Raw genomic sequence first — 21,413 nt, 5'->3', positions numbered from 1 at the left:
CTTTCTTTCTCTCTCTCTCTCTTTCTCTCTTTCTCTCTTTCTCTCTTTCTTTCTTTCTTTCTTTCTATTTTTTGTGAAGAGGCAGGATTGACAATAAAGAAAAATAATGAATTGTAAGAGAGTGAATACCAGGAAATAAAGTTAAATCAAAATGCATATCCTTCAAAGCTTAAACAAAGCTGTCTTTCTACCTTGTGTTTCTATCTAGTTTTCTGTTATATACAGACATGCTGAATTGAACTGCTCTAAGACTTCTTTTAAATTAGTTTGAATGTTCTAACTGTACCAATATTACAGTCACAAAATATAGCAGGTATTTTTTCAATATTCTTGGCTGCCAAGGACCTGAACTCCATTCATATATTCAGGATCTCCTCCCATCAGAGAAATTGAAAAAAGGCCGGACACTCACCTTCCCAATTTCTCTAAAGCAAGACATAGGCATAAGACCTGACATCCACTAATCACATACATACTCCATATTTTGAATAGAAGGCTACTGATACAAAGCAGGAGCTTCAGGGAATTCTTTCTAGAGTCAGTGACTATTGAAATAAGAGCCCATCTCCAGGGTAGCAGTGACCAGGGCTCCCTGTGACTAAATCAGTGCCAGCGGTGTTGGCAGTTCAAGCAGCAGAGACAGCAATATACTGGGGAAGTCAAATTCACTAAATTGTTTGGGACATTGCTTCTGGTGTGTGCGTAGAGCCTGATAATCCTATGATCGCAGCAAATCAATGAACAATCTGGCATCCTTTTTTTTTTTTTTTTCCTTCATTTTTTAACTCCTTTGAATAATCTTAGATTTATAAAAGAGTTGCAAAAACAGTACAGGGAGCTCCCATAGACCCTGCAGCCAGCTTCCTCAAAAATTAACACCTCACACAACAAAGGCACTTTATCAAAAGTAAAAACCAACATTGGTGCAAATACTATTAACTAACCTCATTCAGGTTGCCTTAATTTTTCTACCAATGCCTTCTTCTGTTTCAGGACACAATTCATGATACCACACTACACTCACTTGTCCTGTCTTCTCAGTATCCTTCAATCTGTCGGTCTCTCATGGCTGTGACACATTTGTGGCTGTGACACATTTGTGGTCAGGTATTTTGTAATATGACCCTTGGTTTGGATTTGTCTAGTGTTTTCTCATGATTAGACTGTTATAGATTTGGGGGTAGAAACCCACAGAAGTGATGTGGCTTCTCAATACACCACATCAAGAGGCAGAGGGTTTTGATTGGTCTCATCACTGGTGATGTTAACTATGATCTGCTGGTTAACTTGGTGTCTGCCAGGTTTCTCGAATGCAAAGTGGACTATTTTTCTCCTTCTATATTCTATTTTTTAGGAGTAAGTCACCAATTTCAGCCCACACGCAAGGGGAGGATATTAAATTCCATCTTCTTGAATTTATGGACTACAGTAATTAATAAACATTTTGAAGGAGATACTCTGAAACTAGACAAACATCCTTAGGTGTTTCTACCCACTAATTTTAGCGTTTGTCACTAAATCCTGCCTGCAGTGCATGGTACCGTGGTGTTCTATTAGTGATTTTCTCTTTCCTTAATTCCTTCTACATGTATTAATTGGAATTCTTCCATAAGGAGTATTTGTCCTATCTCTCCCGTCTACTTATTTGTTTATTTATGTAGTAATTTCTTTGTATCTGTGTGGATATACAGATCTCTATTTCATTCCTTGACTTAGAATCCAATACAATTGCTATGTATTTTGTAGCTTAAATTGTTACAGCTTTGGCTACTGGCAGCTTTCAGGTTGTCTCATATTTTTTTGACAAGCCTGTATCTTAGTTTTTAAAAATTATTATTACTTCCTTACCTTCTGGTACAATAAGACACGCTATTCATCTTGTATTTTTTCCCACCACGTTCCTAGAATCAAAATTTCTCCAAGGAGACCTAGTTCCTTAAAGGAGAGAATGAGCTTGTTTCAGCTGGGATGCCACTACTTCTAGGCCCTTTCAGCAGAAAGGGTCAGGACAAATAAATGTATCACACACACACATATATGCATTTGTGTATCTGTATGTAGATATATAATACACATATAAAAATACATGTTATATAATTATTTTTATCTCTGTATACATGCAAATATCTATCTTTAAATAAACATGAGTTCATTCTGATCTCTCTGACTCTAACTCAGCATGGCAGTTTTCATTCCAGCATTCACTCCTTTTTTACTTTTAACTTCTCTGACAGTGAGAAACCAGGCTCTCAGTATCACTAAGTATTTACTCATTTGTTTGACCCTAATAATATACATGTACTAAGAATTGTGAAACTACACCCTATGAGAAAGAAATTTACCAACTAGAGCACAGTCTTCATGTACAGTTCCTTTTACATCTAATCTTACAGTTTCAGTCAAAACTCTGCTTTCCAACATTACTTAGGTCAGCTTCTTTCTTCCCCACATGCTTCAATGAAGTTATTTTATACATTCATAATACAGTTAGATTCATTTGTCACACTCTGCATCCCATCCAGGGTTCTCTCGACATCCTGGTTAATTTTTCTTACACTTGCACACAGGTTGCACGTTGTAAAGGACTACGATTTTTGACAAATGCAGAGAGTCATGTATCCAACCCCACAGTGCCATTCCGACCAACTCTATGACCCTAAATTTCCCTGGGCTGCCACTCTGTAGTCAATTTCCCCATCCCTCCACCCAGAACCCCTGGAGGTGGCTGATCTTTTTCCAGAATGACATATAAATGGAATCACACTGCATGCAGTCTTTTACGTATAGCTTCTTTCATTTAACAAAATGCAATTAAAATTCATACATGCTGTTGTGTGATTCGATAGTTTACACAGGAATTCTGCTTTTCAACAGCAACCTGTCATGTTTCTCTTGCATGTGTGGAGGAGAGGCATATTTTATATGCTCCTAGAAAATTCAGTATTTATTTGTTTACCCGATAAACTCCTCCCTTGGGCTCAGCACTCTGTGCTAAGACCTGAGAGCTCATCAGTGAACAAGAAAGACTACGATATACTGTGATAACTGTGTGGAGACAGAAAAACTATTCAGAACCATGGAAGCACACTGAAGAGCTACCTTAACCAGTCAGCAGCTCAACAGACTTCACCAAGGAAGTGACATCTTGGCTGAAGGATAAAGAAAGAGTCAGAAGGAGGAGTTAAGAAGAGAAGTCACCCAGAACAGGTAAGGGTGCAAACAGTTCCAGGCAATAGGAACTGCACTTGGAAAGACCTGTTAGCATGTGAAGAAATGAAGTGTGTTCAGCAAAGACAAAATATGAAGTCAGAAGCCAGAATAAAGTGGAGAATGTAGCAGGACCCATCAGGAATAGCTGTGAACACCCTGTTCAAGTATGTGGACTTTATCCTAAGAGAAACTGCCTACAGCAAGGCCTCAGGGTTCAAGCAGCCTTTGCCTCACAAGCTTTCAATTTCACCTCCTATTTAGCTCCCAGTTTTTTAGTGTGAACCACAGGGAAGTAAAATAGTCAACTTTGGAAAACACAGTAATTTTAATTTTCCTATTTTGAGGTTGAAGTGAATGTAGGAAGTTCCTTTGAAGCTTTGCTTTACTTCTATAGACGCCTACTCGCTTGTCCTAAGGGAGGAGATGACCAAGCATTTGGATTCAGAATTGAAAACATGTTTTTCTTTAGGAAGGAAAATAAACAAAAAACATAATGACAAAAGGTAAAACTCTGAGTAAGATTAATGAGTTCATTGTGCTTCTAATAATAAGATTGGCTCAGAAAGTTGGCTTGTTTAGCAGATTTATTTTTCTCCTGAAGCCAGTCGACAACTCTATGGTCAAACTATGGATGTTTTCCCTGTACATTGACAGGCAAAGCGGTACAACTGAGAACGGAGTTTAAGATGCAGAGAGTTGATCTTGTTGTGCCTAAAATATTTGCCTCTCTCCTTTTGTTTACTGACATATGATTAACAGTATTAATGATTTAAAAGCAGAAAAATAGCATTATCAGACATCTCTTTTTTCCTTGAAAAAAGTATTTGATGAACATTTCAAATGTTCAAAAAAAGAATCTGACTGGAGGTCCACTGAATACGCCATACAAAGAAGCACTTGGACTGGTAAGTAACAAACAGTTAATAAAATTTAAAATTTCTATCAGAAACAGTTTTTCAAAAAAGGAATTTGGAAATGTTGTAACTCTGGCTAGCAATTTAGCCATCTTTCCTTACCCCTGCCATGAGTAATTAGCTAGTGATGCAAATCCAGACACTTACAATATTGTGACACCAAGCAGAAAAATATAGGCTGAACCAGCATTTAAAGTCTGCCACCCACACCTTCACCAACACCATTTACAACTCCATATGGTAGGTACTATTAGCGTCCACATTTTACAGATGAGGGAAATGAGGCCTACAAAGGTTAGGTCATTGCTTAGGGTCACACATCTGGTAAGTGGGCATGAGCTGGGATTGAACAAGATCCACTTGACTCCAAGTCTGTGGTTCCCATGTGCTGTTTGCTATTTTCTTTTTCAAATTTAGAATTTCATTTGCCAATCTTTTTATAACTGTGTGGCCATCCACTACACATTCCTAATTTGCTTAACCATACTTCTACTCAGTTGCATTAAAGCTGTTGTCAGTTTTCTGTTACCATGAAAAAAATGCAACCATTAAATCCTTATACCTATTTCTTTTCCCATTTGTGCAAGTGTATTCATAGGATACATTCCTACGTACTATGAAGAAAAGCACAATATGATTGATCGATTTAAAAATTTCTACATACTATAATAATGGAAACATTTAATCTGTTGATATAAAACTTAATGCTTCATGAGAGCCTTAATTCTTCTAGAGGTAGTAAAATGTAGTTTTTCTTTTCTTTGTAGCTATGGTCTATGACTGATCCTAGAGAACATAAAGTCATCAGGAAACCACAGTATGTGGAGAGTGGTACCTACCTATTAAAAAAAATATATGTATGCTCTAGAGCCAGGACGGCATGAATTTTAACTTAGGTTCCATTTATTAGCTGTTAGCTTTGAACACATTATTACTATTTTCTAAGCCAGTTTTTCATGTGAGACAGCCTAACCACTAGTTTATACAAGGCTTTTTTGATCATTTAAGAGAACGCACGTAGAGCACTTAGTATCATACCTGTCACGTAAAAAGTGGTCAATAAACATCCATTACTATTATGTGTCTATTAATTCTGTACATTTGTCTTTTGTATGCGTGCAAACATTTTTAGTATCCAAATCTCCAGGAGTTAGCATATTATTCATATTCTGTCCTTCAAAAATATTTTTTGAACACTTACTATGTACCAGGCACTGTTCTAGGTGTTGGGGACACCATGGGCCCACAGAAAAATGATTCATATTTAACAGCCATCCAAATTCTGTAGAAATCAGAATGTTTTAATGTATTTTTAACTTAAAAAAATTAGTTAAAATAATATCCTCTGAAGCAGAATTTAGGATGTTTAATTATAACTCTAAAGATCTGGTGTTACTTTAAATTGATTTTGATACTTGGCTAAAAGTGAAAAATGACACCACTGCTTATGGTTCAATGGCTAGTGGGAATTCTTTTTACAGCTGCCTTGTGTCATTTGTCTTGATTAGACACTTAAACAAGCCATTTTTTAAATAATTTACAAGATCATTGTGTTTTATACCCTGGCTCCTGGATCACCAAAGGATACAGCTTAACCTTTACTTTCAACTATCCATGGAGAAAAAGAATATGTGACAGGGTTTTTGAATCCTACATTTCAATTCACCTGCTTTAAAAATATCGGTTGAACTAAAATATTAACTGGTAACAATTGTGGGAAAAGGGAACTTAAATGTATATTTCATTAGAGATATATTTTTGAAAGTTCAATAATACATACATATATATACATTTTTTTTACATAGCCAGCAGTAGTATTTAGTGGATAAGTAGCAATCTTCTTATTGTTACTTAAGTCAATGTGTACGGTTTGGAAAAGTTAGTAAGGGATCAAAGTCTGTCCAGGATGATGTCATAACAAGGTAACATGAAGTCTGATTATGTGAAAAGCTGGATATTTACACAAAGAGGTCAGAAACCAGCTGGCTACATATAAACTAAAGAAAAACCAACAAATGTCCTAAGACAGTTCTTACTCTTGATCTGCTATGGACTTGCAAACTTAGCACAATTTTGTAAGACCCAGATATTGAGAATGTTTTCTAAGTCAGCACAAAACACACTAAAAATTTTTGTGTGGCTTGCTACCCAGATTATCCTGGAGGCAATAAGAAATTGTGTTTATTTTCCCTTTGCATGATATTTTAAAATTATAATGTTGTTTTGAAAAACTGTAGCAACATTTTACCTTTAGGATTTAGAACAAAAATCCTCTTACATTCAATAAAACAACTTGTGGCTATTTTTATACATGTTTTATTTTGATTCTACAGATCTGAACATTTGTTCAAATTTGGTTTGGTGTGGAAATTCAATTGATTTGTCTGGACTATCGTCAGTACGGGAAGAAACACTGAAAAGTCGGCTCTGTTCACCTCCCTCCCTCACTCTCTCCTTCCTTCTTTCCTTTACTTTGCTTCTTTCCTCCTCATTTCCCTCCTTTCTTTCCTTCTGTGTGCCCTCATTTACTTTTATCCCCCTTCCCTTCTTTTTTCATGACTCTGAACTATCAACAACCAATATCATGGAGGACAACATAAATATATAAAAACTTGGGTCACTTATAGTGCAAAAACCATTACTGGATTGTTGAAACTATTTTATCTTCAACAACTATATTCATTCTCTTCAAAAGACTGAAGCTGTATTCTAAACTGAGTAATGGATTATAGGAAGGAAAAGCTGAGCCAGAAATGTGGGGTCTCAGGGTTACTTCTTAAAGAGAGAGAAAACCCCAGAGTGAGAAAAAAAAAGATGATGACAAATCAAAGCTGTATATTCAGGCCTAATAACGAGACCTGAAGTAGGCTAGGATCACAATTCTGGCATTAGATTGAAGATAAGATTCATTAAGTTCTTTGAAGAACTAAGAATAACTAACTGCTATGCTCATTCTACAATATCCTTATCAATTTTTCTGGTTTTTTTTTAAACTCTTGATTGTCAAGATCATTGCAATACCGTCTGATTTTTATGAAGTTAAAAAGCATTCAATGTTGGCATATGGAGCCATTATACAAATTAGTATATTTAAACGCCACTAAAGAAGTCCTACATGGGTATAATCCATGGATTTTGTGGATCAAGATATATATTGTCTTATTGGTAAATGTCAATGTCTACTAGAATATAAAAGCATTACAGAGCCGCAGAGGCTGACATTCACCGAGAAACTCCTTTTCTGAACATTTGGTTTTAATAATCTTGAACTCTTTAAATCTTTAACTCTTTCTTATACTTTCATAGACACTTCATCTGGCCAGTCTTTTAAAATAAAAGAAAAATGGTTAATGATACCCTTTCAGCACAATATACTGTAGCGATGGACCACAGCCTCAAGCACCGAAAGGGCAAACATAAATGGTCGTAAAACAATTGTAATGTAATGAGCCACTTGTTTGTCACCATGACTCAGGGTACACAGGCAGGGTCAAGATAAAACAGTTGTAACACAAAGCTACAATGTCAACTTACAGTTGGGCTGGGCCATTTTGTCTAAAACAATTAATCTCTCCCTTAGACCCCACCTCTTATTTTGCCCAGTGTCTACCTCTGCTTCATGGTGCCTTGAAGTTAAAAGAATTTATGAAATAAAATTTGTTCTTTGAAGAGAACTTGTTTTTCTACTTCACATAAAAAGAGTGCTACGTAGCTTTTGCTTTTTCTTCCCAAGACTAGACAGGAGCTGCAGAAGTCTCAGAAAATCCAGACACTATTCAAAGATCTCCTACAGGGTTATGAAGCCTTGACTTTCTCAGGAGAATGGAATTGCTTCCTTGGCAAATAAGGGATTGCTGTATATGAGTCATTCACTTATGGTAAGCCCTGATGGAGGTTTTGTTTTATATTTTCAAAGTGGAAAGAGCTTCTTTTTTTCCCCTCATAATTATAACAATATTTTGTGCTTACTCTGTACATATTAGGGAATCTAGAAAGTTAAGAGGTCTTAATCGTAGCTGTGCTAGCCATTACAACCATTTTGTTGCATTTTTCTGGTAATTTTTAATACGCATTCAGAGTTGTTTACCAAAATACTTTTTTGTAATTGTTGTGAAAAAGATAACAAAATCTTACAACCTTTACAATCTTAGCCATTTTAAGGATAGAGTTTATTCACATTGCTTTGAAACAGATCTCCAGGACTTTCACATTTTATACAACTAAAACTCTATGTCCATGAAGCATCAGGTATTCCCACAGCCCATGGTAAGAACCACTCTGTTTCTACAAATTTGACTATTTTAGATACCTCATATAAATGGAATCATACAGTCTTCGTCTTTTTGTGAATGTCTTCAAGTTTCATCCATGTTACAGCCTGTGAAGGGATTTCCTCCCTTTATAAGGCTGAATTATACTCCCATTGTATGCATACACCACATCAAGTTTATCCATTCATCCATCAATAGACATTTGGGTTGCTTCTGCTTCCCAGCTATCAAGAATAGTGCTGCTATTAACATGGGTATGCAGTATTCATATTCTTTATATTTTTAAAAATTATGAACATTATAATGAACTTCTATGAACATAAATATTTGTATCATTAAGAAAATTCCTAGAAGTAGAATTGCTGAGTCAAAGGCTATATGCATGAAAGATTAACCTATATTTCAGAGTTATACATTCACAGGATACAGACCAAACATTATAAAATTCCTTATGATCAAAATAATCATCTTTTCCATGCTTCCTCTTCCTCAGCTCAATGACTGACTAGATAAATCCAGAAGCAAATTTTGAAGTTGTTTTTTGTTTCATTCTCTTGATCACTTACCACGGCAATTCCAGATTACTGGTTCTCAACCATGACTACACATTACAACCACCTCAGAAGCTGTTAAAAAAGATGTGGATTTCTGAACTCCATCCCAGACCATTTAAAGCGTAATCGCCTAAGGTGGGGTCTGCCCCTTTTTAAACAATATTTTTTCAATCTCCCCAGGTGATTCTAATAACGCGTAGCCAAACCTGAGAATCAGTTTTAGAAGAGTGCTATTCAAACTCTAATGTGCATATGAAACATTGATGGATCTTGTTAAAATGCAGATTCCTTTTCAGTAGTTCTGGGGGGTGGGGGGGTGCCGAGATTCGGCCTTTCTAACAGGTGATGTCAGTACTTTGGTGTGTACACTTCGGTGTATCAAGGAGCTAGATAACACAGGTATTCTTCTATGTAACTACTTTAGAAAATAGGCAGTGACTCCCTGAGATAAAAACAGGGATTTGCTTACTTTCCTTACCTCCTCTCTCCTCTTTCTTTCAGTGTTTGTTATATCACTACTTTCAGTTTTACAACTGGTTACTTTTGTAATTTTAGATAATACAACAAAATTCCAGTTTCTTTCTATTTTGACACTATTTCTTGATACTTAACCCCCCAAAAAGATGAGATAATTAGTATCTCATTTTTAATTCCATCTTTCCTCTCAGAAAATTTTGTTCCATCTTTTGTGAGCTTTGCTTTGACAAGTAGATAATCCAGGTAGTTACTCTTCTCTCCTGCAACCACTGATAAATCTGCCATGTTATGTCCTGGGGTTGTCTCTTAAGGTAGAAAGCCCACAAACTGGTTTCCCAGGGTTATGCTTTAGTGCAGAAACAGATCTATGCCATGACAAGGGAGGCACCAGGCTCCCAGTGCCTTCTCCGTGGGCCCTTGTATAGGAATCCGGGCCACCCAAAGACTAGTGTTCCTAGCATGAGGGTCCATGAATTCCTTAAACTCACAGCATTTAGTTTGCTTCCTATTTTGATCAAGATTTTCTAGGACAACTTTTCCTCTGGTATTTCTATTCCTTCCCACCTGCACCCCTTTTGTTATTTGTCCTTTAGTTTTTCTACAATCTAAGCCATGTACGCTATTCCACAAGCCACAGATTGTCCCAGAGGCCTATCCCTGGGGCTTGTGGTCTCACTCCCAGAGGCCTGCATGACCTGGGACATCTCTTTACTCCTTTCCTAGGTTGGATCTACTGGTCTCCCCTGCCTAGGTTACTGATCTGTTTTGTCCAAGCACTCAAGTAGCTTCGTAGAGATGACAAATAGGTATAGATGTACAAAGTGTTGGTGTCTTTGAAATTACAGTTATAGAAAATTCTAGGTAGAAAATCATTTTACTTCAGAACTCTGAAGTTATCCTAGTCTCTCTTTTTTGGTGATTTGTGACTTTTTTCTTCCAGGGAGCTTTTAGTTTCTTCCTAAGAATTATTTTATTCTGAAATTTCACCACAATGTGGCTAGGCAGGGGTCTTTTTTCATTCGTTGGGTTAAACATTCAGTGGGCCATTTCAAACCAAAGATTCTTGTCCCTCTTTGGCTCCAGCACATATCTTTCTATTATTTGCTCGAATAATTTCAGCACTTCTTTGCCTCTCTCTTTCTCAGGCTTTTATTAGTTGAATGTAAGTCCTCTCAATTTGTTCCTCACATTTTCCCTCTTCTGCTTGTTGTTTAAAATTTTGGAAAATTTCTTTGATTTTTATTTTTCTAGTATCTCTACTAAATTTTTAATTTTGGCAATTATATTTTAAATCTCTAATATCTCTTCTCATTATCTCATTGTTCTATTTATTGTTTTGTAGACATAATATTTCCATGAATATTTTTGAGAACAGAAGGATAGTTTTCAAAGTTCCTTTTTGTTCCCTAAATCATTTCAGTTTACTCTAAGGATGCTTTTCTGTTTGCTTCAGAATTTGGTATTTCTCTTTTCATATTGCTAGCTCTACTCACATTCTGGTGATTTCTCTGTTATTAAAACAGGGGGCCTGGGTAGACGGTGTAGGTGTTTCTGCTTTTGTGTGAATAAGTCTGTTTTCCTAGTAGGCCTCTTCCCTTCTTCTAGAATTTCTTCCCAGGGTGGGTCAGGCAGTGCTGACTGGTGAACTCTGACTAAGGATCAATGAAGGGGGAGCTGCCCGTCAGGCTGAGTGCCTGCAAAATGTCCCTACGATAATGGCTTCCCTCCGAGGCACCAACAAGTTTAAAAATGCCGTCTTTTCCCAGTTTGTTCAATTGCTTTAGAAAGGAGTTATCATGCTTTGCCTGGGGTTAAAATACCGGCTGCCTGCTCACTGCGTACATGCTGGCGATGGGATGCTGACTGGAAGAATTTAGAACATATTCAGACCTTTAAATAATCTCTCTTTTTAGCTCCATCTTTCACTCCCTGCTCCATTATGTCTGCTGCCTCTGCACCCAAGCCATCTCTGGGGTTTCACAGGGCAGATTAGCTTTCTTCCCCTACAGAGCTATTCCAGGCTGACGATTTCTCTGCCCTTTCTTCCAATGGCTCCTGTCTGCTTTTTGAAGTCCAGAAATTAATAAACATCTCACCCTTTAGTCACACACCACCCACTCCCCCGCCACATTCTCTCCTGTCTGTTGTGCCAGGCTGCTGCCTTTTTTACTTTGCTTTTAGCCATTACTCACCATTCCTTTGCTCTGCTCTCCATCGCAGGGAAGCAAATGATGTGTCTGTGCCAACTGGCTTCCATCTAGGTTCGGCCAGTGGGAAACATGGGTGGGATTTTGAAGGGAAGGAAGAAAGGAGATGGCAGGATTTTTCTCTCTGCTCTTTCTCCCTTGGGCAGCATCTGTAGAAGTGGCTGCATTTCTTCCAACTTGACTAACATCTCCTGACCCCTTTTCCATGGTTCCAGCTCCTGGCACATAGTCCTGGCTCCTGGGCTCCGGCAGTAATGCCTTTTCCCAAGGTCCGTCTAGTTCCAGTGGTCATAGGAGCACCTGGTTTTTTTTTTTTGTTTTTTTTTTTTTTTTTTTTTGGTGTTCCTACACCTTCATAAATAGTACCCAAGGTTGAGTTCTCTTTATTGAACTATTTGGCTCAATTTTCCTGACTGAACTCTGAGAGATACAGATACCAAGAGGATATTCTATTCCACATTTCCAACTTTTAATTCAATGAGGTCTTTGAAGAAATGGAAGGCCAGTGTATTGTGTTCAATCTGCCATCTTGAATTAGAAAATACATGCATTTTGAGGTTTTGGAGACATACTGCTAATTTGCCTACTAAAGTGTTTGTATCAAGTTACATTTCAACCAACAGTGTTATGGTACCTGTATCCTGTCACCCTCAAAATGCAGGGGACTGACACTGCTTTTTAATCACTGCATCTGATCTCTGCAGGGGGACCCAAAGAAATTGTCAGGTTTTCCCGGTTCAGAAGGCCTCATGTTTGTGTTGTGCTAACAGCTGGAAACGGTCTCTGAGGAGACAGAGCCAACAGTACTTGCCTAACATCTGATTCAAGATGGCCGGCCAAGGTAGCAAGGAGCCCAGAATCCCAGCAGCATGAGAAAGACACAGAAAGCAGCTTTTCCAGTGTCTGCTTCTGATATCTAAAAGAGAGGAATTATTCTGGCTCTCCAGAAAAATAAAAGTCCCCAAGATAAATAAGATCGTTGCTGAGATCCAAATTATTAATGCATGACTCAGAGAAGAGAGTGTCTCACAAAAGACTGAGTCAAAGTCAAGTCCTAATGTCCCTGCATCCTAGCTTAGACATTGATCGGAAAAAGTTGCCACCTCTGTCCATGGGGATCTCACACAGATCCCAACCAGAGGTCTAAAAACAGAAGAAGAGGATGAGAAATATGGAACTTCCGAGTTCACCTTATGAAGTCCTGCATAACTGCAGCATTTACCAGCATCAAATGGAAATTTCAATCTGGAGTCTTGATTAGCCACATCTGGCCATGACTCAGTCCATTTTATGGTGCCTTTGCCCGATATTTATTTTCCCATCAATTGCTAGTAGTCATTCCACTCACCCCAGACCCTCTCTGTGTCTTCCATGTGCTTCGACCTGCACACAAAGCACACTGAAATATGCTTTTTCATCAACTAACTGGCTGTGTTACACTCTTTGGCCTTAGTTTTCTTATCTATTAAGTGAGGCGAAATGATCATGGAACTTCCATCCAGATTTGAGCAGAAGCCATGATGGCTGGGAAACAGGGGTCTTCAGGACAGCAGTTTGGACAGGGCTTTATATATGTTCAGGGCCTCAAATTTGGCCATTTGATCTGCATTCCATAAAGGCTATTTTATTTTTTGTTTAAAGCACGATTTTAAGTGCTTAAAATGTGATACAATTTCTACTATCCTGTTCTGGCATTTCTCCTTTTTAAAAAAAAATGTTCTAGGAGAAAAAAAATGCAAACTCAAAAAAAGTGTCTCAGATCTCTCTTGATGTCTCAGAGGGCGGGGCTCTATTATTCAATGAGTCTATTCACATCTCTCATTCTTCCTATGGTCTATGAACGGGTTATTGAAGGATGGAGAAGAGATCTGGATTTAGGAAGTGACGAATTGGTGTTCCGACTAAACCCAAATGTTTTGGTGACTGCTGGGGTGGAACCCCATAATTCTGCCAAGTTGGGATTAGCACCAGTGCTGCTTCCTTTGGTGGAGATTCAGCCCAAAATCACGGTTAAGGAGAAATACAGGGAATCCAGTGTACAAGTGGACTTCAATTATTATAATCACCACAAATTGTTTTCAAGGTTTCAAAGAAAGAGAAATGAAAAATCTCATCAAACACATTAACACACCATTTGTAACTGGCCTAATGGACATCTTTGTTGAAAACTATTCCTAATGAGACACATGAAAAGTGGCCCATAGATTGGGCCAAACTAGGCACAAAGATTGTCTCTGAGGCTTCTTGTATGTCATTTCACCACCATCTTCCACACACTTGGTTTCTCATCAGTCTTGTCCATCATAAGCTGTTCCTGTGAACCCTTGGCATCAAGGTAAGGTTCACAAATTATTGTACAAAATAACCATTTATCACTTTCTATAGTCACAAAAGTTGTAAAAATATACTACATAGATGCTTCATTTTATACCTCAGAGATTTAAATTTCATCCAGTTAGGTCCTTATTAAAGATTAGACACAAAAACATTTAGTGTGACTAGAACATTCCATGTATGTTGTGCTTTTATTTAAACCTAGGTTAAGTTTTGGAAGTCAATTTACTTTTTCAGGCCACTAGAGCATCATGTAGCAAGTAACAAGCAGAAGTCAACGAGGTATGGGGCAGGGTTCTGGAAAACTGGGTGCCTCTCGCTCTCTGCTAACTTTTTGGCTCAAGCACACAAACTAATTTGTCCACACAAGACACCACTTTGAGTTTGCCACTAGTAAATGAAGTCTGTTCTCTCAGTGTTCCTTCCTGCTCAGCAATTACCTATTCCAACCCAATCCAATTCTTTGGTAAAGGCTGAAGCAAAAGATAGCAGTGTCACCTTTATGTATTTCCAAGATCAAGTTTGGCTCTGGTATTTCAGCCCACGTAGATGCATGAGTACATTTTCTCAACATTGCAGGTGATGCCAAAAGGCAAAGCATGTTTTGTGGGTAACAAATGACATCTCTGTTTTATAAAAACAACTTCTCTGAGAAGTAAGGCAGATTTTTCAAGGTTTCTGCAGATATCTAGAAATTCAGTCTCAAAGCAAAAATAAAAACCAAGACAAACAATGCAACAAACAAAAGCAAATACAAAAACCCCCAAAATTTTCCATTAAGATGATATCCACAAACATAGAAATATCAAGAAAAGCAAGTATATCGCACTACATGGATAATGAGCCCACAACCAGGCAAGGGGCTTTTGGTCTGGCTGGAGTCTCTGATATTGGTGGAGAGTAAATGAAGTTAAGTGACCTACAAAATCCTGTGGGGGAAAAATAAGAACTTCTGGAAAGCACTTCTGCACTGTGGGTTAGGCTGTGGCTACCACCTTCTGTACAGCATCTGCCTTATCTGGTGCTCAGACAAGAAGTACATGGGAGCAGGGCTCATTCTGGAGGAAGCTGACTTCCAAAAAGAGGTTAAGTGGCTGGCTTGAGAGAAGAATGCTCAGCAGCAGGAGATCCAGGATCTGAACGTCAGAGTTAGTGACTTCAGCCTGTTTCATCCCACTGTGACGTGATCTCCTCTCTGCCAAAAGAAAGTGCTGCTGAAATTATCTGCCAACAGAGCAGGCACTCGTGCTATCTGCAATCACTAGGGGGAACTGTGCCCAGTTAGCAGTAAGAAAGAGTTACTTCTCCTGTTGCGGAGGACATAATGAATGGGGTGGGTATGGGATTAATTCTCTTTGGCAGCCATATCCTGGAGGGGAAGGGAGAGCCAGAATTATCTCACAGACAAACAGAAAGGAAAGCAAGTTGTACACCCACTGGATTTAAAACGATAGCCAGTTTCCTTTGTGACGTCTAACTTGAGCTGAGTAATGCACTGGAGAAGTATTTTGCCAGCCTCTCAGAATGTAATATTTAACTCCTTATATTAATGGAGCCTGTGGCATTGTGGCATGGGAAAAATGATACACTGCCAGGTTAAAAACCTAACGAAATTTAAACTGCTTTTATTCTTCTTCACTTTAAAAAAGGCTGGGGCCAAAGCGAGTGGTAACTCCATCTGCTAGTGCGGCAGAAGGAGGTCAAGTCAGAGCTCACCTCCCTGTGGCCATAACATTCACCTGTCCCGCGTCCTCTTATTAAGGATGCTAGGTGATGAATGGCTTTTCACCTTGGTAAACTACGTCGTGCTCACTGGTTAATATTCTGTGTCTCCCAGTAATCTATTTGCTTTGTGGTAGGGCAGGACCTCACTGTGTTCTTGAATAAATAACAAGGCTTTTTACTGTGCTGTGAAACCTCCAATAACGATATAATAGTTTTCTTTAAATTGACTCACTTTTTCTATTGTTTTAAAAGATTATATCACTATTGTAACGGGATAGACTATATTATTTGCCTTAAATAAAGGAGGTAGGTATAAAAAATATATATACAATGAATATAAAATAATGCTTTAAAGTTTAGGTAAATATTGTTTCCTTGTACTAACAACACTGAATGTGTAGTGTAGATACTCTCTCTGTGGAAAAAGAAAAAAGAAAAATGGAGAGAGGGCAGGAGACACTGTAAGAAGGGTCAAATACATGCCAACACTAACTTAAGGTCTTCTCTTTTGTGTGATCAGAGGATTGAAAGAAAATTGATTTTAAAAAATCAATTTTTCATTGTGGGATTCAAAGCAGGTCACTGCCATCTCGTGTGCTGTCTCACCTTGGGAAATACTGCAGTGAAGAGTTTTTGTAAACCAGGCCTCAATTTGAAAGAGCATTTCTTGGTGAGATGCTAGTGAGAAAGACAACTTGAGACAGGGGTGGGTGTCGCCTTTCCTCCACAGTCAATCCCACTGAACACAGTATGAATTTTGCGCTCAGGTATCTCGAGTGGCTTGGCCTTACTGGTGAGGAGGGATGAATAATTTGAAACAAATAACTACTAAACAAACCAATGCTCAGTTAAGGGTGTGGGATATCTGAGTCCCTGGGCACACAAGGAGCTTCTGGGCTCCTCTGCATGAATAACACACACAACGATGCTCCTTCTAGGCAAATTAGAAACGAGCCACGTCTGATGGAAGCAGCCCCACAGGGCCCAGGGCATGGCAAGCAGAAGGCAAGTAGAAGGGAAGCGGGATTTCTGCAACTCTTTCTCCGCCCTGCGGAAGCACTATCCGTGATCAAAGGAGGGAGGGAAACCCCACTCAGACTCGCAAAGTATTGGCCCTTGATGCTCTATTTTCCAAGATCTGATGGTGTTTGTTGTGTTGAGTAGGGACTAAGGAGGGCATTAGCACAAAAGCATCCTGCTGTAACAAAGAGTGAAGAAAACCCATTTATGTGTTGAAATATATTGCAAGTGTTCTAAAGAACAGATTTTTATAATGCAAATAATTATTAACATATGAAAGAAAATGTTTAGCTTCTTGTTTAAATCATCATCCACTGGCTTTATACATGTTTTCTAGCAAATCAGAATAGCAACCACCCAATCTTTTGGAGTATGAGGATTGTATCATGCTATACATTCTACTTTCAATGTCTCTAGTTTGAGAAAACACACAATGATCAAAGGTTGCTATTGATACAGCACAGCAAGTAAGCCAATTTGGATTTTATTCATCACTTCATCCATAGACATTTAAAAAATAGTAGTGTGTGTGTATATGACACATTATTTATTTAGTCTACCATACTAAATGTGCATGTGGATTTACAGGCTCCTTACAATAAATACTGCTACCCCCAGGGGCCTAAGACCTACTGGTTGGGAACCACAGGGTAGGACAGGCTTATGATTGATGACAACAAGGAGGGCCTGGGGCACATCTGCTGGTCTTCCATTGCTTTTGTCATCATGACCCTCAGACTTTCTTTCTGACACTCCGCACTCTGATTTGTTTACTGAAAATATTTTCTGTATAAACTTCAACAAGTTGGTTATGACTTTCCACAGTGGAAAGATTTTTTTCCATGCTAAAAAATGAATTCTGTTTTGAATAGAGACTTGAACAACTGGGAGAAAAGTTGTTTTAAATTCAAGATGCACCAGGGCTACTACTGCATTTAATGCTACGTTCTTCTTTAAGCCAGGTGGCGATACGTGGTTGTTGGCTGCATGGCTCTCCATACCTTGGTGACCTACATATTTAATAATAAATGAAAGCACAAGGATTTCCTGCAGCTCAAGTTACAGCGGTTTCCCTTGACATTGTTCTCACAACAGGCCAACAAAATCTACCAATAAAGTTATTGTTTGTTGCACAAAGCAGAGCAAAGCAACACTGTACACTTCTTTCTGAGTGCCTCCTGGAATTTCAACTCATTTGTCCTAGCAAATGTTGTCAGAACTTGTGATTCAAAACATGCTTGTGGACTTCAGCCCCATGGCACTTCCCTTCTCTTGGGTCTGCCTCATGTGTGACCCAAAGGATGGTTCTGACCTATTCACAAGTGTTCTCCAGCCTCTCCTGTGTCTGTTCCTGCAGGCATGCCCCCCGTCCCCCCCATCAGCAGCGCCCTCCTCTTATCAGGGCACAACTTTCCAATAAATGAGTCTAGACTTGTCTACATGGACTCAGAGCCTAGCCAGTTTCAACCCCACTGTACCCTGGCTTCTGCCCTGGTTACCCCATTGAAAGTGCTCATGTCGTGGCCACATGCCACTTCCATATGAGCCCAAAGGTCACTTTTTGGTTCTCAGCTCACTTGGCTCTCTCAGATGCATCTGACATGTTGACACTCCTCCTTTGAACACTTTCTTAAGTCTGTTTCCATTGTATGGGTTTATTTATTCATTCAGGAAGACTTGTTCCAAGTACAAAGACTAGAACAGTGAAATAGAAAGACTGAGTTCTTGTCTTTATGAATGACAGTGTGAGAGGAACAGAGAGGCAAACACGCAGTTACAACAGAGTGTGCTAAATATTACGGTGGGGAAAACTCGACGTAAAGAAAGGACTTCTGAGGAATGCCTATCAGGATGTAGCAGGGCAGGGAAACTTTCCGGAGGAGGTGAATCTAACTCAAGACTTGAAAGATGAATAGGAGGGGAAGAGAATGGAGGGAATGTAGTGAGAAAGGGGACCCAAGACAAAGGGAAGAGCAGATGCAGGGGCTTGGAAGTGAAGAGAGAACACGGAGAGGTGGATTAATTCAGTGCCAGTGAAACATAGGGTGTCTCGGGGGAAAGGATAACAAAGGAGAAAATGATAACAATGTCACTGGAGGGAGGAGGAATCATATGACAGGCCCTGTAACACAATCTAAGAAGACTGGACTCTTTTAGGCAGTGGGGAGCCATTGAAGAATGTGGAGCTGGAAAATGATTAAGTGGAAGAAAGGACTGAACTAGGGCAAGGTTAGAGGAAGGAAGACTTCTTAGGGATCTGTGGACTGACCCAGGCAACAGATGGTGGTAGTGTCGGTGGAGATAGAAAGAACTGGTCATTACACAGGAAGGAACAGTATAATTTGGTGATTGGTTGGGAGCTAGGACGGGGAACAACATCTGGTCAGGGAGACAGAAGAGTCAACAATAATTGTGATAAAGTTGGTGCCTTTCACCAATTTGGAAAACATCCAAGTAGGAACAAGATGTGGCTAAAGCAAGAAGGGAGAGGATGAGTTCTGTTGAGCTAGCTGACACTCTTCCCAAGCAGAGACACACTTAGACAGGCAGGCAGTGGGGATCCTGAAAGGTACTGGCTCTCCTCTGTCTCTTTCATGTTTAAGCAAAGGAAGGAGGGAATAATGATGCTGTCTCTGTTCCTGGGACCTGTCTCAGGGAGCATGCCTGAGTGACCCATGATGCAAGATGTGCAGAGTGGGCGTGACATGTTTCTAGGGGGTCTCTTCCTTTCTTCTAAGTGGGAGGACGACAATGCCCACAACAGACAGACAGACACAGAAGCTACCGCTCAAGAGCCATGACTCTGAGAAATGGGGTATCAGGGACTCTGCAACAAGAATCCGATACTTAGTGCCAAAGATCACATAACCTCATTGCAACACTCTCAGCAGTATCCTTTAAGAGGCCTCAGTGGTCACAGAGGGTAAGTTTAGGGGAAGCTGAAGCAGCTCTGAAATAGGTAAAACCTGAGCTGGGGGCTCTTGTCTTTACTCAGGCTCCTGGCAAGGTCTTGGTGATATATCCAGGTTTGAGATCAGCAAATCAGACCAAATTGAAATGAGTCAGATTAAATGTAAAGGAAGGAAAATATTAGCTTTCTCATCTTTGTTGGCTTGTGCATTTTCTTTTGTATTTTAGTGGTGCATACCATTTGCAGTGGAGGTCTTATTTCTTGCAAGATCATTGCTTTTGCAATCCTATCTGGAGTAATTTGTAAAATTGAAAAAAAAATGAGGAAACATAGTTCAGTCACTTCTAAGAAACCATTCAAATTTCTATATATTTGTTTAATGCTGATACCTTTCTAACACACTTAGTTGAAATATTGTGCCTCTCTGTGCTGTGAGCAGAACAAAAATGAAAGAATTCAAATGTTGCGGTGCAAGGGGACCATTTTTCTGTTTTCAGCATGAGTTTTCCAGTTCATATTCACATTGCTTCTCATCTATCACGTCCTCTGTCTCTCTCCACGCTAATATTTTATATACCCACACAACCTGCCTCATCAAAAAGCTATCAGTACACTATCAGTGGAGGAGTCTGTTAGGAACATCCAGAAAATCAATGAGTTCTTTTTTAATGGAGGTACTGGAGGTTGAACCGAGGACCTTGTGCACGCTAAGCATGTGCTCTACCACTGAGCTATACCCTCCCCCCAGAATTAATGAGATTTTTTTAAATGGAGTGCCCAGAAAATTCTATTTAGTGTATGTTTAGGGTTGAAATTTCTTCTACAAATGAGTAAATTTCTTCTAAGATAAGGACAATGGCAGGAGCTGTGGGATTATAGCTCTTTGGTGACCTGGATTTCTATATGCAGAGTCGGCTCAGCTTCACAACAGGGCTTTGCACAAGGATGGCCAACTCCCTTCTGCGGTATTAGTCATCGTTGGCCACATCAGGGAGTGTGCAACTCAGTTTACAGGATTGTTCCACGAACCTCAGGGGAGTGTTTAGTTAGTCACCAGCAACCAGCTTTTTGTTGCCTCCTGCATCACACAGTCCCCATCCTTCTTCTGTGACCGTTTTGGCAAAGATGGAAGCGGCATTTTAACACTAACTATTTAACACTAGCTATTCTTGTGCACCAGGCACTGTGCTCAACGCTGTTTTGCATGATCTCATTTCATCCTCAGAACCACCTGCAATGTGGGATTATTGGCTGCATTTTTGAAATGAAAAAACTGAAGTTCAGGGAGAGGAAGGCATTTCCCAGGGGTCACCCAGAACTAGGGTTTGAACTCAACTGTTTGATTCTTGAATCTGTTTTCTCAATCACTGGATCAATGATTTGCATATTTTGTTCCCAAAGGATGAGGGGGCCAAGTTCCAGGATCCTACCCTAACCAAGCAGCTCTTTTTTTGTTGCTTTATATACTGAGGTTCAATGCAGAGCTCATTGAAATAAGAGTCCACAGACATGTTTAAAAAAACAGTTAGAAGCTCCTGCATTTGCTCTGTTGTCTCTGGGCAGCATCTGAAGCAGCCCTACTGCACAGAGAACCCAGAAGTGCCCGTGCTGTGCAGTCTAGGGCCACTAAATGATGGACCAAAAACAAGTCCCACTGATGGATTACCAAGTCTAAAATCTTATGTCAGTAACTCTAAGTTAGATCAGTGTCAAACTGACCATATGACAAGACAAAGGGTAGCCTAGTACAAGTTAACTCCCTCTATCTTGGACATCAATTTATTAGCTAC

At 39.3% G+C, this 21,413-nt stretch overlaps 1 long non-coding RNA gene across 1 annotated transcript in view; it reads right to left on the bottom strand.

The window, feature by feature from the left end:
- The window catches only part of LOC135319909 (uncharacterized), a 51,183-nt gene extending 30,136 nt beyond the window's left edge, over positions 1 to 21,047 (bottom strand). The window contains exon 1 of the long non-coding RNA XR_010378937.1: positions 8,434 to 21,047. This is a non-coding gene — a long non-coding RNA (uncharacterized LOC135319909). The remainder of the gene's footprint in view (positions 1 to 8,433) is intronic.
- Between the last annotated feature and the right edge of the window lie 366 nt (positions 21,048 to 21,413).

Source organism: Camelus dromedarius, chromosome 3, assembly GCF_036321535.1.
Source record: "Camelus dromedarius isolate mCamDro1 chromosome 3, mCamDro1.pat, whole genome shotgun sequence".
NCBI lineage: Eukaryota > Metazoa > Chordata > Mammalia > Artiodactyla > Camelidae > Camelus > Camelus dromedarius.
The sequence above is the reverse complement of the archived record's forward strand: the minus strand, read 5'-3'. Positions and strand labels throughout refer to the sequence as shown.